Below are 8,598 nucleotides of genomic sequence, written 5' to 3' on the forward strand. Positions count from 1 at the left end.
ATAGACAGTCCACGGACTATAAATATGTATCTAGGGTTATTGAGAAAGGAGGACGATCACGTTCACAACAAACACAATCCAGGCGCATCGCCACCCCTTGTTTCGAGGGTTTCTTCCGGGTAAGCGTCATGCTGCCTTGCGATCTAGGCAGTATCTGTTTATTCGTTGTTTTGTGTTGCTCGTACTGAAACCTTGTTGATGGCGAGAAATACTATTTATCATAGATGTTTTGGGGCTTGCATCGATGCTTCTCTGATATGCTTGCTTAGTTGTGCTGCCCCTGAATATCTAGCTGCCTTCACACCTATCTTAGGTGTAAGGGCAGCATCTTGCTTTATCTTTATTTGGTAGATTCGATCTGTTATAGTTGTTCCTTGTTCTCCGAGGATTAGTTTGATATCCATATGGTTAGGCCTTGCAAACGGGTTGAACGATCCAGTAGTGCGTAAGGTACGGTTTGCCGATCCAAGAAGGGATGTTCCGGGAATCGACTCCGTGTTGGTTTTTAGGCCTCTTCTATGATTAGTTTTCTGTTATCTTTCGTATCTGCCAGGCTCAACTACGCGTAGGATGTTCCGGTTATGCGGTGAAAACCCTAAACTGTCGTAGATTGATTTAACTTAGTATTGATAAAGCAAGAAACCCATGTTATCGTAGATCCAATATGAACCATGGGTTAATCGGCTCTTTGAGCCGATTCACAGGGTAACCTGAGAGCCGATCGAGGCTCATTTAATGTTTACGTGTCTACCATGCAGGAAACTAATTGAAGCAATCCAACACCTTCACGACCGGGTATAGGTCAGGTGGCACGCCCTTGCAATCACCGGGACGTGTGCCGGAGCATTGCGGGCCGTCGCCCGAGGGACCAGGGCCCACCGGCGGTCTCGGGAGCCTCCCGGCTCTCCGTGTTGCCCGTCGCTGCTCGCCGGTGGGTTTTGGCAGGCAACACATTCTGGCACGCCCGGTGGGACACTCTACAACAACTGCGTCAACATCTGCAACTGAGATGGCGGACGCACCAGTCACATACGAAGAGCTCACTGAGGATCACAAGAAGAAGTATAATGAGGTTAAAGCTCTTATCGAAGCCGATCTCATCGGCTCTTTCGAGAGGACCCGTTCACATGGCATCAGGTGGAAGGGATTCTCACCTGAAGGCGTCCTCGATGGGGTAGACCTGTCTCTCCCTTCAGAAGAGCGCACCAGGGCTCTGCGCCAGGAAGTTAATTACATGGTGGCTCATTCTATACACCGTCATTCTGGGAGCCTGGTGAACTCTTTTGAGCGCATTGCGGTGCGCGTGGTTCAGGAAATCATGAAGCATCAGTACTCTCCGTCGGGGCCTACCCTAGGGACTCACCAGGGAGAAATACCGTTCCAGATGAGACCACAGCTGCCATTCGCGCTTGCCGCTCCAGAGCCACAGGGTTCACCGGCATACGTCGTCTATAAGGTGGGAGGCGATCCTAGCGATTGTCAGTTCCTGTATGAGCCGCCTAAAGAAATCCCACATGGATATGTGTGCACATACGTGCCGGACTGCAATAACTTGGCGCGCACAAACCAGATTGCAGCAGGAGGGATTCCTGGAGGAGCAACTTCTGGAGCGGATGCCGATAAACAGGTGTGGCTAGCTAAATATGCCACCGGAACGAGTCACGAGAGCTTGATGGCGTGTAACTCACACGTTCGTTGGGAACCCCAAGAGGAAGGTATGATGCGCACAACAACAAGTTTTCCCTCAGAAAGAAACCAAGGTTTAATCGAACCAGGAGGAGCCAAGAAGCACGTTGAAGGTTGATGGTGGCGAAATGTGATGCGGCGCAACACCAGGGATTCCGGCGCCAACGTGGAACCTGCACAACACAACCAAAGTACTTTGCCCCAACGAAACAGTGAGGTTGTCAATCTCACCGAGCTTGCTGTAACAAAGGATTAACCGTATTGTGTGGAAGATGATTGTTTGCGAAGAAAACAAGAAAGAAAGTATTGCAGTAGATTGTATGCGATGTAAAGAATAGGATCGGGGTCCACAGTTCACTAGAGGTGTCTCTCCCATAAGATAAAAGCATGTTGGGTGAACAAATTACAGTCGGGAAATTGACAAATAGAAAAGGGCACAACAATGCATATACATGATATGATAAATATAGTGAGATTTAATCAGGGCATTACGACAAAGTACATAGACCGCTATCCAAGCATGCATCTATGCCTAAAAAGTCCACCTTCGGGTTATCATCCGAACCCCTTCCAGTATTAAGTTGCAAGCAACGAGACAATTGCATTAAGTATGGTGCGTAATGTAATCAACAACTACATCCTTAGACATAGCATCAATGTTTTATCCCTAGTGGCAACGAGCACATCCACAACCTTAGAACTTTCCGTCACTCGTCCCAGATTTAATGGAGGCATGAACCCACTATCGAGCATAAATACTCCCTCTTGGAGTTAAGAGCAAAAACTTGGCCGAGCCTCTACTAATAACGGAGAGCATGCAAGATCATAAACAACACATAGGTAATAGATTGATAATCACCATAACATAGTATTCTCTATCCATCGGATCCCGACAAACACAACATATAGTATTACGGATAGATGATCTTGATCATGTTAGGCAGCTCACAAGATCCAACAATGAAGCACAATTAGGAGAAGACGACCATCTAGCTACTGCTATGGACCCATAGTCCAGGGGTGAACTACTCACTCATCACTCCGGAGGCGATCATGGCGATGAAGAGTCCTCCGGGAGATGATTCCCCTCTCCGGCAGGGTGCCGAAGGCGATCTCCTGAATCCCCCGAGATGGGATTCGCGGCGGCGGCGTCTCTGGAAGGTTTTCCGTATCGTGGCTCTCGGTACTGGGGGTTTCGCGACGAAGACTTTAAGTAGGCGGAAGGGCAACGCGAGGGGCCACACGAGGGCCCCACACGCTAGGGCCGCACGGCCAAGACCTAGGCCGCGCCGCCCTGTTGTGGCGGCGCCTCGTGGCCCCACTTCCTTTCCCCCTCGGTCTTCTGGAAGCTTCGTGCAAAAATAGGACCCCGGGCGTTGATTTCGTCCAATTCAGAAAATATTTCCTTACTAGGATTTACGAAACCAAAAACAGCAGAAAACAGCAACTGGCTCTTCGGCATCTTGTTAATAGGTTAGTTCCATAAAATGCGTAAATACGACATATAATGTGTATAAAACATGTAGACATCATCAATAATGTAGCCTGGAACATAAGAAATTATAGATACGTTTGGGACGTATCACTAACCTGTTAACAAGATGCGAAGCGCCGGTTCTGATTTTTACTGCTTGTTTTTGGTTTCGAAAATCCTACACGAAATATTCTCGGGTTGGACGAAACAAAAGCCAAACCTTCTATTTTACGAGACGGACCCGAGCGAGAGCAGGAGAAGTGCGGGAGAGAGCCAGGGGGCCCCACACCATACCTAGGCACGGGCCCCTCCCTGCCCATGCCACCGGGTGGGGAGGCCACCCCCAGCTCCTCCAGGCTCCGCCCTTTCGCCTATATATTCTGTCCGTCGCGAAAACCCTAACAGAATCGACGATATTCCACGAAGAGTTCCGTAGCCGCCGCCATCGTCAAGACAAGTTTCGGGGGACAGAAGTCTCTGTTCCGGCACGCCGCCGGGACGGGGAATTGCCCCCGGAATCCATCTCCATCGACACCACCGCCATCTTCATCGCCGTTCTTTGTCTCCCATGATGAGGAGGGAGTAGTTCTCCCCGAGGCTGAGGGCTCTACCAGATAGCTATGTGGTTCATCTCTCTTCTCCCATGGTGTGATCTTTATGTGATCATGAGCTTTGTATCACTATTAATCTATGTGCTACTCTAGTGATGTTATTAAAGTAGTCTATTCCTCCTCCATGATGTAAAGTTGACAGCATGTGCATCATGTAGTACTTGGCATAGGTTATGATTGTAATCTCTTGTGGATTATGAAGTTAACTATTACTATGATAGTATTGATGTGATCTATTCCCCCTTTCATAGCTATTGTTGACGAGTGTGTATGCTATGTTAGTACTCGGTCTAAATTGCAACGGTATTGTCTTGGATTATGATTTGATGAGGATATCCCTATGAGTGGTGTTTGTCAAGTACTTGATGAACTTTGAGCTGGAGCTTTTGTAGCCACTACATGATTAGTGATTCCAATAGGAGAGTAATTCAGAGTAGCACAAGTGAAGATAAGTTATCTAATTATGTGATCATTGTTGAGAGTGTCCACTAGTGAAAGTATGATCCCTAGGCCTTGTTTCTAAGTATTGAAACACCGTTTTCCAACAAGTTCTATTACATGTTTAGCTTGCTGCCATCTTTATTTCAGATTGCTATTACTACTTACAATCATCCATATTACTTGTATTTCACTATCTCTTCGCCGAACTAGTGCACCTATACATCGACAAGTGTATTAGGTGTGTTGGGGACACAAGAGACTTCTTGTATCTTAATTGCGGGGTTGCTTGAGAGGGATATCTTTGACCTCTACCTCCACTGAGTTCGATAAACCTTGGGTGATTCACTTAAGGGAAACTTGCTGTTGTTCTACAAACCTGCTGCTCTTGGAGGCCCAACACTGTCTACGGGAATAGAAGCGTGCGTAGACATCAAGCTATTTTTAAGGCGCTGTTGCCGAGGGAGGTAAGGTAAAAGGTATTCACATCCTCCGACTACTAAGCTATTTCCTAGCACTGTTGCCAGTGAGTGAGTGCTCGAAGCTATTTCCTTTAGATCCTGCAATTATATCTTTTTGTTTCTTGTTTTTATTTTCACTAGTTAGGCTTAATGGAAAACAACAACAAAATTAGAGATCTTTATGAACTTTATATTGAATTAGGACATGATGTGTTTGAAGAGAGAATTAAAAAACCCATGGAACTTTGTTTGCAAAATAGTTGTAGCAATGTTATTAGCATGAACTCTTTGAACACTATTATTGCTAATGCTATGGAAGAATTTAAGCTTGGGGAAGCTAGTTGTGATATTTTTAGTCCCCCAAGTTTTGAGGAGAAAATTTTCTTTGATGATACTTTGCCTCCCATTTATGATGATTATAATGATAGTGGTTTTTTGGTGCCACCTACTATGGAGGATAAATTTTATTATGATTATACCATGCCTGCAATTTATGATGATTACAATGATGGTTGTGATAGTTTTACTCCCACTATTACTAATAAAATTGATTATGCTTATGTGGAGAGTAATGATACTTTTATGCATGTGAATAAGAATGCTTTATGTGATAGTTATATTGTTGAGTTTGTTCATGATGCTATTGGAAATTATTATGAGAGAGGAAAATATGGTTGTAGAAATTTTCATGTTACTAAAACACCTCTCTTTTTGCTAAAATCTTTGAAGTTACTCGTGTTTTATCTTCCTATGCTTGTCACTTTGTTCTTCATGAATTTATTTGTGTACAAGATTCCTTTTCATAGGAAGCGGGTTAGGCTTAAATTTGTTTCATACTTGCTTTTTGATGTTCTCTTTGCTTCAACTCTCATCCTTATGTGAGCATCATTAAAATTACTGAGCCCATCTTAATGGCTATAAAGAAAGCACTTCTTGGGAGATAACCCATGTTTTATTTTGCTACTGTTTTGTTGTGTTTTGGAAGTTGTTACTACTGTAGCAACCTCTTCTTATCTTTGTTTTATTGCATTGTTTTGCCAAGTAAAGTCTTTGATAGTAAAGTTGATACTAGATTTGGATTTCTGCGCAGAAACATATTTTTAGCTGTCACGAATTTGAGTAGATCTCTCTGTAGGAAAGTCTAAAAAATCTGTGAAAATTCATGAGTAATCCTCGGATATGTACGCAACTTTCATTCAATTTGAGCTTTTTCATCTGAGCCTGTTAAGTGCCTCGAAAAAATTCGTCTTTACGGACTATTCTGTTTTGACAGATTCTGCCTTTTATTTCGCATTGCCTCTTTTACTTGTGTTTGACCGGGTTTCTTTGCTCCATTAAATTTCAGTCATCTTGGGTAATGTCCGGAAGTGTTGGGAATGATTGTTTCCTCTCTGAACATGTGAATTTTGATTATGCACTAACCCTCTAATGAGATTGTTTTGAGTTTGGTGTGGAGGAAGTTTTCAAGGATCAAGAGAGGAGGATGATATAAAATGATCAAGAAGAGTGAAAAGTCTAAGCTTGGGGATGCCCCAGTGGTTCATCCCTGCATATTTCGAGAAGACTCAAGCGTCTAAGCTTGGGGATGCCCAAGGCATCCCCTTCTTCATCAACAACTTATCGAGTCACCTCTAGTGAAACTATATTTTTATTCCGTCACATCCGATGTGCTTTACTTGGAGCGTCTGTGTGCTTTTATTTTTGTTTGTGTTTGAATATAATCGGATCCTAGCATTCCTTGTGTGGGAGAAAGACACGCTCCGCTTTTTCATATTGAACAACTGGTGTTCTTAGCTTTACTTTTAATGTTCATGGCGAAGGTTGAAAACCGCTTCATTCATTGCTATTTGGTTGGAAACGAGAAAATGCTCCATGTGGTAATTGGTATATGGTCTTGAATAATTTGATACTTGGCAATTGTTTTGAGCTCTCAAATAGATCATGTTTAAGCTCTTGCATCATTTAATTTAAACCTATTAATGGAGAACTACCGTAGAGCTTGTTGAAATTTGGTTTGCATGATTGTTCTCTCTAAAGTCTATATATTTTCCGGTAAAAGTGTTTGAACAACAAGGAAGACAGGTGTAGAGTCTTATAATGCTTGCAATATGTTCTTATGTAAGTTTTGATGTACCGGTTCATACTTGTGTTTGCTTCAAACAACCTTGCTAGCCAAAGCCTTGTGCCGAGAGGGAATGCTTCTCGTGCATCCAAAACCTTGAGCCAAAACTTATGCCATTTGTGTCCACCATAACTACCTACTATGTGGTATTTTTCTCGCCATTCCAAAGTAAATTTCTTGCGTGCTACCTTTAAAAATTCCATTCCTTGTCTTTGCAATACATAGCTCATGGGAAAGTAGCCTAAAAACTATTGTGGTAAAGAATATGTCGCTTATGTATCTTATTTCTTATAAGTTGCTTGTTGAGCGGTAACCATGTTTACGGGGACGCCATCAACTGTTACACCTTTGTTGAATATCATGTGAGTTGCTATGCATGTTCGTCTTGTACGAAGTAAGGGAGATTTGCCATGAGTTGAATGGTTTGAGTATGCATATTATTAGAGAAGAACATTGGGCCGCTAACCAAAGCCATGTATCATGGTGGAAGTTTCAGCTTGGACATTAACCCTCAATCTCTTATGAGAATATTATCTGTTGTTGAATGCTTAAGCATTAAAGAGGAGTCCATTATCTGTTTTCTATGTTGTCCCGGTATGGATGTCCTCAAGTTGAGATCTATCAAAATTGAGAAATCAAATGCGATCTATCTCCTTGGACCTTTGTAGAGGTGACATAGAGGTACCCCTTTGTGACACTTGGTTGAAACATATGTAATGCAATGATAATCCATGGAAATCCGAGCTAATTAGGACAAGGTGCGAGCACTATTGGTATTCGATGCATGAGGCTTGCAACTTATAGGATGTTTTATGCATAACACATATGAATTATTACTACCGTTGACAAAATTGTTTCCATGTTTTCAAAATAAAAAGCTCTAGCACATGAGTAATCCCTGCTTCCCTCTGCGAAGGGCCTTTCTTTTACTTTATGTTGAGTCGGTTTACCTACTTCTTTCCATCTTAGAAGCAAACACTTGTGTCAACTGTGTGCATTGATTCTTACATACTTGCTTATTTGCACTCATCATATTACTTTATGTTGACAATTATCCATGAGATATACATGTTGAAAGTTGCAAGCAACTGCTGAAACTTAAATCTTCCTTTGTGTTGCTTCAAAACCTTCTATTAAGAATCTATTGCTTTATGAGTTAACTCTTATGCAAGACTTGTTGATGCTTGTCTTGAAAGTACGATTCATGAAAAGTCTTTGCTATATGATTCAGTTGTTTAGTCATTATCTTTACCATTGCTTTGAATAACTTCATTCATCTCATATGCTTTACAATAGTATTGATCAAGATTATGATAGTAGTGAAGGAGATATGCCCTAGAGGCAATAATAAAGTGGTTATTATTTATATCTCTGTGTTTATGATATATGTTTATATATCATGCTATAATTGTATTAACCGAAACATTAGTACATGTGTGATATGTAGACAACAAAGAAGTCCCTAGCATGCCTCTTAAACTAGCTTGTTGATTAATGGATGATTAGTTTCATAATCATGAACATTGGATGTTATTAATAACAAGGTTATATCATTGTATGAATGATGTAATGGACACACCCAATTAAGCATAGCATAAGATCACGTCATTGAGTTATTTGCTATAAGCTTTCGATACATAGTTACCTAGTCCTTATGACCATGAGATCATGTAAATCACTTATACTGGAAAGGTACTTTGATTACATCAAACGCCACTGCGTAAATGGGTGGTTATAAAGGTGGGATTAAGTATCCGGAAAGTATGAGTTGAGGCATATGGATTAACGAGTGGGATTTGTCCATCC

Source organism: Lolium rigidum, chromosome 1 (assembly GCF_022539505.1).
Source record: "Lolium rigidum isolate FL_2022 chromosome 1, APGP_CSIRO_Lrig_0.1, whole genome shotgun sequence".
In the NCBI taxonomy this organism is placed as follows: Eukaryota; Viridiplantae; Streptophyta; class Magnoliopsida; order Poales; family Poaceae; genus Lolium; species Lolium rigidum.